The following is a 10,077-nucleotide window of genomic DNA, read 5'->3' as shown; positions in this document are numbered from 1 at the left end:
CCAACCTGAGGGGCTCATTTTCTGGCACTATATCTGACAGTGTTTCTCTGCTACTCATAAGGTTTTCAGTGACTAAATATTTGGAAGTAGTTTGTCACTCCTTCTTCCTAGTCTGTCTTCATCTGGAAGCTCATCTGAAACCTGTCCACTATAGGTGACCCTGCTGGTATTTAAAATACTGGTGGCATAGCTTCAAGAATCACAGCAACTCACAAGCCACCACATTACGACAAACTGACAGATGAGTGGTGGCTTGTTGTTGTTGTTGTTAAGTGTCATTGAGTCGATTCTGACCCATTGCCACCCTGCATAGGGTTTCTGAGGTTGTAAATCTTTACGGGAGCAGAAAGCCTCATCTTTCTCCTGTGGAACAGCTGGTAGTTTCAAACTGCTGACTTTGGGATTAGCAGCCCAATTCATAACCACTACACTACCAGAGCTCCTTTTGTTGTTGTTGTTGTTAAGTACCCTGGAGTCGGTTCCAACTCATAGTGACCCTGCACAGGGTTTCCAAGGCTATAAATCTTTACAGGAGCAGAAAGCCTCATCTTTCTCCCGCGGAACCGCTGGTAGTTTCGAACTGCTGACCTTGAGGTTGGCAGCCCAACTCGTAACCACTACGCTACCAGAGCTCCTTTTGTTGTTGTTAGGTGCCATCAAATCAGTTCCTACCCATAGCTCTCCCTATGCACAACAGAGCCAACCATTACCTGGTCCTGTATCGTCCTCATAATCCTTGTTAGGGATGAGCCCACTGCTGTTGCCACTGGGCCAATCCATCTCATTGGGCGGCTCCCTCTTTTTCATGGACCCTCCACTTTACCAAGCATGATATCCTTCTCCAGGGACTGATCCCTCCTGATAGTACGTCTGAAGTATGAGAGAGGAAATCTCATCATCCTGGCTTCTAAGGAGCATTCTGGTGTACTTCTTCCAACACAGATTTGTTTGTGTTTCTGGAGGTCCATGGTACTTTTAATATTCTTCTCCAGCACTATTAATTCAAATGCATCCATTCTTTTTGTGGTCTTATATTTATTATACAAATATGACTAAAAGTGACATTTTGAGACTATTGAATAAGGGTGAATAAGGCTGAAACACACTTTTGAAAATGTCATGATACATGTGCAGCAATAGATGCCTGGGCGCTGTATACCAGAACTTTTAACATAACTTCCCCATTTCCACACACTAGATGTGTGTGCACATTATTTATGTGGGCATGCTATTTGCTCCAAATATATATATATTTCCAAAGGTTAATCCGTTTCCTGAGAACAGTCCTGGGTTTCATGATTGTTTCTACTTTCTTGGTTTCCACTGTAATACCTCTTCAAATGAGAATTTCATCTGTAAATTTTAGGGACCCTCGATTCTCTTTCTGGTCATAAGATTGAGTCAGCTTTATACAGGGAGCAAATAACTACAAAAGTCTTGCTTAGAACCACCACATGTTTGCAGTCCACAGGGTAACACATTTGCTTTGGGATAATAATAATATCACTATTATTATAAGGCTCTTAAAAGAGAAAATATAGAAATTAGAAAACTTACTGGAACTGAAACCTTGGTTAACACGTTTTGGTTATCAAACCTAGTTTTGTAACCCCTTGCTTCACAAGGGCTTCTCAGAAAAGAAGTTCTCCTTATTAGGTCAAGTCTCCGGAAGTGCCCTGCACCAGCAGCTGGCCTTGGAATCCATCTGACTCCTTGAAACCTCAAGGTTCCTGCCCAACAGTTGAGGGTTGATTTATTGTTGGAGCTACTGATTTGGCTTCCATTTCATTCTCCTCCCTGAGTGGTGCAAACAACACTTGATTGTTAGCTGAAAAAATTGTTGGTTGAAACTTGACTAGAGGTACCTCAACAGAAAGGTCTGGCACTTACAAAAAAAGATCATGGTTATTAAACACAGGATTACTGTGAAATACGTGTCTAAGTAGCTCTCTTTCATTACTAGATCATAAACCCCAGGTGGTTAGGGACTGAATTTATCTAGCTCATGGTTGCCAGCATCTAGCTTAGTCAGTGGGGCTAAGTGCAAAGTCAGCAGTTCAAATCCACCAGCCATTCCACTGGAGAAAGATGAGACTTTCTGCTCCCATAAAGATTTACAGTCTCGGATTCACAGTCCCTGTGACAGGATTGCTGTGGTCAGAACCAACCTAACATCACACAACCAGCAATCACCAACTCTGGGTGGCAGAAATGGTTAAGCGTTAAACTACTAGCCCCCCAAATTGCCAGTTCATATCCACCCAGAGGCGTCTCTACTTCTACAGGGTCACGGCCTTAGAAATCCTATGGAACAGCTCTTCTCTGTATACATCGGGGTGCTGTGAGTTAGAATCGCTTGACAGCAAATGACAGAATCACAATAATCCAAATTGCAACTGAGAGATTGGCACCGTGGCAACAGCAGTGGGTTCAAGCATAACCATTGTGAGGATCACGCAGGACTGGGCAGTGTTTTGCTCTGCTGTGCTTAGGGTCACTGTGAGTTGGAGCTGAGTCGACAGCAGTGTTTTGTAAGTGTCACGTGGGATCTTTCTGAGTTGTGACTGAACTCTCAGCAGTAGCAAATGACGACAGTAAGTTGCCTCCGCCCGTTTGGTAGCTCAAGGAACAAGGCACCATGTCTGCCTCAAGCCCCAGCCTGCTGTAGCTCCTCCTGAGGTGCCCTCCTGCTCTAGTGCCCTGCTGTGGGCCTCCGTAGCTCTAGAAGCAGACAGCTTTGGCAGCTGAAGCTTTAGTGGCTCTGGTAACAAGGATGAGGAAGCCCTTAATAATTGCTAGCATTCACTGAGCGCTTGGGGTCTCTAGGTAACACAGTTAATGCATTTAACTGCTAACCAAATGGTGGGAGGTTTTGAGTCAGAAGTGCCTCTGAAGAAAGATCTGGTAATCTACTTCCAAAAATATCAACCATTGAAAGCCCCCGTGAGCACAAGTCTACTCTAACATACAGCAGGTTGCCATAAATTAGAAATCAACTCAACAGCAACTGCTTCTGTTGTTGTTGTTTTCATTGAGCCTTTACTTTATGATTGGTACTGTTCTAAACTCTTAACTTAAATCATTTAATCCTTATAAACTTGTTGAGTTTGGTCATTTTGTTATGCCCATTTTGCAGATAATAATTTTGAGAGAGAAAATAAATAAAGAGTGGTGGGAGCTGCTTTTTCCTTCCAGACTCCTGTCTCCAGGGACCCAGCCTTAACCACTATACTTGCTTCCACTTAGTAATACCAGCGACTTTTGCACTGGTCAGAATATTCCTAGATTTATGATGTGATATTCCTTTAACTATGATGTGATCGTAGTAATAGTTTCTATTTGTTGAGATTCTTCTTTCAATCTAATGCTGTATCAGGCGTTCGGTTTAATCTTTTGATTTAATCTTTATAAGCACGCTGTAGATGTAGGTATGATCCCAGACTTATAAATAAAGAAAACTTCCTTCTACTTAAAAATTGATGTGCTTTAGTTCTAATTCTAGTAGCAAGTACTAGAAAACTACATACCCTAGATTATTCCAAAAAATGGACAACTAAAGATTCAGAGATATAAGGGGTGGCTCATGGAAGCCAAAGGCATAAATTGGGCAGGGAATCATTTTCAGAGAGAAAACAAATCAGCACATTGGCAGCCACTTTTATAACTCGTATTCCTGTCTCCAGGAATGATAGCCTTTGATTCCATTTGGTAATATCAGGGACTGTTGCATTGGGCACAACGTTGGCTAGATTTAGTTTTCGCTTCTTTGTTGAGTTAAAAAAGATATATATATATATATATATATATATATCAGGGGAACTTGTAGAGCCCATCAAGAGCCTAGGCTCCTCCTTAACCTCATGCCTGCTCCCTAATCTCTGCCTTGATAATATGTTTCTACCTCATTCTCCTTCCTTCTTTCCGTCCATGTAGGCACTTACCACTGGGTTATAGCAAAGCACAGTCACATGTTCACCCACTAAGGAGTGTGGGCTCCCTAGCTCATGTTTCCTTCAGTTCCTTCAGACAGCCCAGATGAAATTAAAACCTCTCCATCTCAATTCTAACAGCCTAGAAAAGAGCTTCTGAGGAACCCAGCTTGGTCCAGTAGCTGTGTGTAGAGCAGAGTGTGTAGTATGTATCCATCTGCTGCATTAGGGCAGTTCTTGGAGCTGAACAGAGTCTTCCTAAAGGCATCTTACCACATCGAACTCAGGAATCTGAGTTCTCTTCTTAAGCAGTGTCATCTTGTCTCAGATGCCATCTACATGCTCATGACTCCCAAATCTGTATCTCCTGGCCAACTCTGTCTCTAGAGCTCTGGATACCTATGTTCATCTGCCTACTGGAAATCCCTCAACTGAGACATCTTACACATATGGCAAAGTTAACCCATCTTCTCATAGAATTGAAATCCTCAACCTCTCTTTCCAAAATCTTTCTTCCCTGTCAGCTGCCTAAGCCAACAACCTTGGACACCCTGAGCCTCATTGTTCTCTTATCCTTCACATCTCACATACGGTTTAACCATTCATTATTCTCTAACATCCCTCAGATTGACTCACTTCAGTTTTCCTTACCAAGACCTGGACCATCATCATCTCTAACATTTGCTAAGGCTTCCTCATTGGTCCCTACACTGGGTTTTTGTCCTTCTAACTCAATTTTCATACTGCAACCAAAGTGATTTTTCTGTAATTCAAATTTTGCTTAACATCAATCACTCATTCATTTTAAAAAGTCACGTGCCACTATGACATTTCCTGGCCCTTAATATGTGTGGTGTGGATGACAAGACTCCATATGGCATGGTATCTGCTGAACTCACAAAAATCTCTGTTCCAGTTTCCAAAACATATCCTCCTCCTTTGCCTCCTGGTCTCTCTATACGCATGTTCTTTTGCCTGGAGCAGAAGACATGCAGAGTTACTCAACATTCAGTAACCAAACTATGCAGTGATCTTATTAGATACATAAATTAGCTCTGATTTCAAATCTCATTATAAAGTCACAGTAATCAAGATAATGTAGAAATTGGCACAATGATAAATCAATGGAATGTAATATATAGTTTAGAAATATATGTTCAATTGATTTTTGACAAAGATTCCAAGGTAATTCAACTGGGAAAGAATAGCCTTTTAAATAAAAGATGTGTAACAACTGGGTATACATATGGGAAAAAAATGAACCTCAGTCTTTTATTTTGCACTGTATATGATACTAATTAAAAGTGGATTATAGACCTAATTCTATAAAACTCAAAGGAAACATAGAATTTGTGTGTGTGTGTGACTCTGAAAATCACCAAAGGTTTTGGGGGGACTATATAGAGCTCTGGTATGGCGCTGTGGGTTAATGTGCCAGACTGCAAAGCTGTTTGAACTGCAAGGTCAGCGGTTCAAGCTCACCAGTTGCTCCTCAGAAACCCTATACAGGATCGTTATGCATCAGAATTGACTCGATGGTGCTTAACAACAACAACAACAACAACAACATATAAAGCACTAACTATAAAGTAAAACACATACCTTAGATTTCTTTTTAAAAATCCTTCTGTTTTTCAAAGGACATCATTAAGAAAATTAAAAGGCAAGCCACAGACAGACTGGGAAAATACTTGCAATACTCGTACCTCATAAAGGACTCTATCCAAAAGAATAAAGAATTTTTACTCAGTCCAATAACTAAATGGACAAAAGAATTGAACAGTTTTTTCACACATACAAAAAAAAGTCTGGGTGGCCTAAAAGCACATGAAAATATGAACAACATTATTGGTTCTCAGGAAAATGAAAATTGCAATAGGCTGCCACTGATAACCACTGGTGTTGCTGTTTTTAAGAGCTATCGAGTCAATTCCGACTCATAGCCACCCTGTATAGGGTTTCAAGGAGCAGCTGGTGAGTTTGAGCCACCGACCTTGTGGTTCAAACCAACCTTGAAGTCTAGTACCTTATACCACAGCACCACATGACTAAAATGAAAAAGCCAGAAAATACCAAGTTTGGTGAGGATGTGGAGCAACTGAAACTGTCTCATGTTGTTGTTTTTGTTGTTGTTAGCTGCTGTCGAGCCGATTCCAGTTCATGATGGCCCTATGCACAACAGAACAAAACACACCCTCACAGTTGTTATGTTGAGTCCACTGCTACTACAATTGTGTCAGTCTGTGTCATTGAAGGGGCTTCTTATTTTTCTCTGACCCTCAACTTTGCCAAGCATGATGTTCTTCTCCAGTGACTGATCCCTCCTCGCAGGAGATAGAGTCTTACCATCTTGGCTTCTAAGGAGCATTCTGTCTGTACTTCTAACACACATCTGTTTGTCCTTCTGGCAGTCTATGATTCTTTTAAGAGTCTTCACTAACACCACCATTCAAATGCATTGATTCTCCTATGGTCTTGCTTATATGTTGTCCAACTTTTATATGCATATGAAGTAATTGAAAATACCATAGCTTGGGTATGGTGTGCCTTAGTCCTCAAACTGCCATTTTTGCTCTTGAATGCTTTGAGGTCTTGTGCAGCAGATTTGTCTAATGCAATATGACATTTGATGTCTTGACTGCTGCTTCCATGAACATTAATTGTGGTTCCAAGCAAAATGAAGTCTTTGACAACTTAAGTCTTGTCTCTGTTTATCATGATGTTATTTATTGGTTCAAGTGTGATGATTTTAATTTTCTTTACAATGCTTGGCAATCTATACTGAAGGCTGTGGTCTTTGTTCTTAATCAATATTTTGAGTCCTCTTTGCTTCCAGCAAAGCAAGGTTGTGTCATTTACATATTACAGGTTGCTGTTGAATCTTCTCCAATCCTAGTACCATGCTCTTCTTCATAAAATCCAGTTTCTCGAAATCTTTGCTCAGCATGGTGGTGGTGATGATGTGCCGTGGAGTCGGTTCCAACTCATAGTGACCCTGCACAGGGTTTCCAAGGCTGTAAATCTTTACGGGAGCAGAAAGTCTCATCTCTCTCCCACAGAACAACTGGTAGTTTGGAACTGCTGACCTTGAGGTTCGCAGCCCTATTCGTAACCACTACGTTACCAGAGCATACAGACTAAATAAATATGATGAAAGGATAAAAGTCTGGCTAACACCTTTTCTGATTTTAAACCATTGAGTGTTCCCTTGTTTTGTTCTAACAGCTCTTGGTCTTTGTACAAGTTCCTCATATTCTGGAACAATTCTCCATGTTATCTGTAATGTTATCTGTAATTTGTTAGGATCCACACAGTCAAATATACTTGCATAGTCAATAAATCACAAGTAAACATTTTTCTGCTGTTCTGTTTTTAGCCAGGATTCATTCATCTGATGTCAGCAATGATATCTCTACTTCCGTTTCCTCTTCTGAATCCAATGTGAATTCCTGATAGAATCCTGTCGATACACGGATGCAACTATTTTGAATTACTTTTAGCAAAATTTCACTTGCATGAGATATTAATGATATTGTTCAATGATTTCCTCATTCCATTGGGGCACCTCTTTTTGGAATGGGCACAGATGGATCTCTTCTAATCAGTTGGCCAGGTAACTGTCTTCCAAATTTCGTTTCAAAAATAAGTGAGTGCCTCCAGTGCCACATCAGTTTGTTGAACGATTTCAGCTTGTATTCCATCAATTCCCAGAACCTTGTTCTTTGCCAGTGCTTTCAGTACTGTTTGGACTTCTTCATTCAGTACCATTGGCTCTTGATCATTTGCTGCCTCTTTAGATGGTTGAACATTAACCATTTCTTTTTGGTATAGTGACTCTGTGTATTCCTTCTACATTCTTTTAAAGCTTCCTGCATCATTCAATATTTTGCCCAGAGAATCGTTCAATATTTCAAGTGAGTAACTGCAATATTGCAAATCGAAAGAAATTTTTACTTTAGTTCTTTCAGCTTGAGAAATGCTAAATGTATTATTCCCTTTTGGTTTTCTAACTCCAGGACTTTGCACATTTCATTATAATACTTAACTCAGTCTTCTCAAGCTGCCCTTTGAATTTTTTGTTAACCTTTTTAACTTCATCATTTCTTCCAGCTACTTTAGCTTCTCTACACTCAAGAGCTAGTTTCAAACTTTGGTCTTTTCTTTATTTTATTCTTTAAAAAAATTTTTTTTTTTATTGTGAATTGAGTGAAAGTGTATAGGGCAGATAATCAGTTTTAAATTCAACAAGTCGTATACTGTGTTTCATTACATTGATTATAATCCCCTCCATGTACCATCAGTTAACAGTTGTTGTTGTTGTGATGTGCCCTGGAGTCGGTTCCGACTCATAGCGACCCTACACAGGGTTTCCGAGGCTGTAAATCTTTACGGGAGCAGACTGCCTCATCTTTCTCCCGCGGAACCGCTGGTAGTTTCAAACTACTGACCTTGCAGCTCGTAGCCCAATTCGTAACCACAACGCTACCAGAGCTCCTTTACAGTAGTTCTCTCTATTCATTTTTGCTCTTTATTATTATTATTATTATGAAACACTCAGGCATATAGAATAATTTAAACCACCAAAGGGCACATTCTGCAAGTCTGCCTCCTGGCCGCCAGCTCTCAGTCCCTCTCTTCCCATGAATCTAGATTCTTCATCTGCTCTCCCTTTCCATGTCCCCATCTTTGCCTCCATCTCTGGTGTCGCTGCTTCTTTGGACAAGGTCCCACATTCCACTTGTGCTCTTCTGCCTTGATGGCCCTAGTGTCATTGTATTTCAATATAGATCTCTAAATGTTCTTTTTTTTTTATGAACTTGACACCATTCCTCTTCAATTTATATTTCTCTTGTAGTAAATCATAGATTCTTTGATTCAAAATAACCAATACTAGTCCTTTTCAGCTCAGTGATGCCTTATGTGTTCCATTTCAGTTTTAATGACTTCCAATTTTTCTAGATTCCTACTTGATGCATTCCAAGTTCTGATTATTAACAGATGTTTACAACTGGTTTTTTCTCATTTAAGATATGCCCCTTCAGCAAATGAAGGTCCCTAAAGCTTTACTCCAAGGAACTCTGGTAGCATAGTGATTACAAATCGGACTACGAACTGCAAGGTCAGCAGTTCGAAACTACCAGCTGTTCCGCGGGAGAAAGATGAGGTGTTCTGCTCCCGTAAAGATTTACAGCCTGGGAAACCCTGTGCAGGGTCATTATGAGTCGGAACTGACTCCACGGCACATCACAACAACAACAACAACATTTCATATTCTGAGCGTCTGAAGGACTCATCTTCTAACACTGTATCTGACACTGTTCCACTCCTACTCATAAGGTCTTCAATGGCTAACGTTGAGAAGAAGTATTCCGTCTCTCCTTCTCTGTCTCCTTGTCTTAGTCTGGAAGCTCAGCTGAAACCTGTCCATCATCGGTGACCCTGATGGTATTTTTAAATACCGATGACATAACTTTCAGTATCACAGTGACACACAAATGACCACAGTACAGGAAACTGACTGACACGTAGTCGTCCACATTTTTGGGGAGTGTAAAGTGGTACAAGTACTTTGGGAAAGTTTGAGAGTTTCATATGAACTTAAACACAGATTTACCATGTGACTCACAATTCCACTCTTTGTCATTTACACGTGAGAAAATATAGGTCCATAGAGATAATACAAGAATGGTCATTTCTTGGTCACATCATATAACTTCAAACTGGAAAGAGCACCAGTGTCCATCAGTAAGTGACTGGGTTAACAAAAAGTTCTATATTCATAATGGGCCTACCGAAATCCACCTATCCACTGCTATCAAGTTGATTCCTACTTACAGTGACCAGGTAGGATGGGTTTCCAAGCTTTTACAGAAGCAGATTGGGTATATCAGGAAACGGATGAATATACACACCTTAATAAATTATGCTTAGCAAACGAAGCCACATACAAAGTGTACATATAGGATCCCATTTATTTGAAGTGCTAGAAGCAGGAAAACAAATCTACAGTAATAACAATCAAATAAGGTGCAAACTGTGGACTGGGAAGGAGTGAAAAGGAACTTTCTGGGTGCCAAATGCTGCATCTCTTGATGGGTATATATTTATTCCTTAGTCTCTATTGCTGTTGTTGTGAAGTGCCATCTAG

General features: G+C 40.4%; 1 protein-coding gene across 1 annotated transcript in view; it reads left to right on the top strand.

The window, feature by feature from the left end:
* The window catches only part of PRKCH (protein kinase C, eta), a 376,249-nt gene that overhangs the window by 274,953 nt on the left and 91,219 nt on the right, over positions 1–10,077 (top strand). The window lies entirely within an intron of this gene.

This window comes from Chrysochloris asiatica, unplaced genomic scaffold, assembly GCF_000296735.1.
Source record: "Chrysochloris asiatica unplaced genomic scaffold, ChrAsi1.0 scaffold00067, whole genome shotgun sequence".
In the NCBI taxonomy this organism is placed as follows: Eukaryota; Metazoa; Chordata; class Mammalia; order Afrosoricida; family Chrysochloridae; genus Chrysochloris; species Chrysochloris asiatica.
This window is presented reverse-complemented; position numbering and strand designations above follow the sequence as displayed.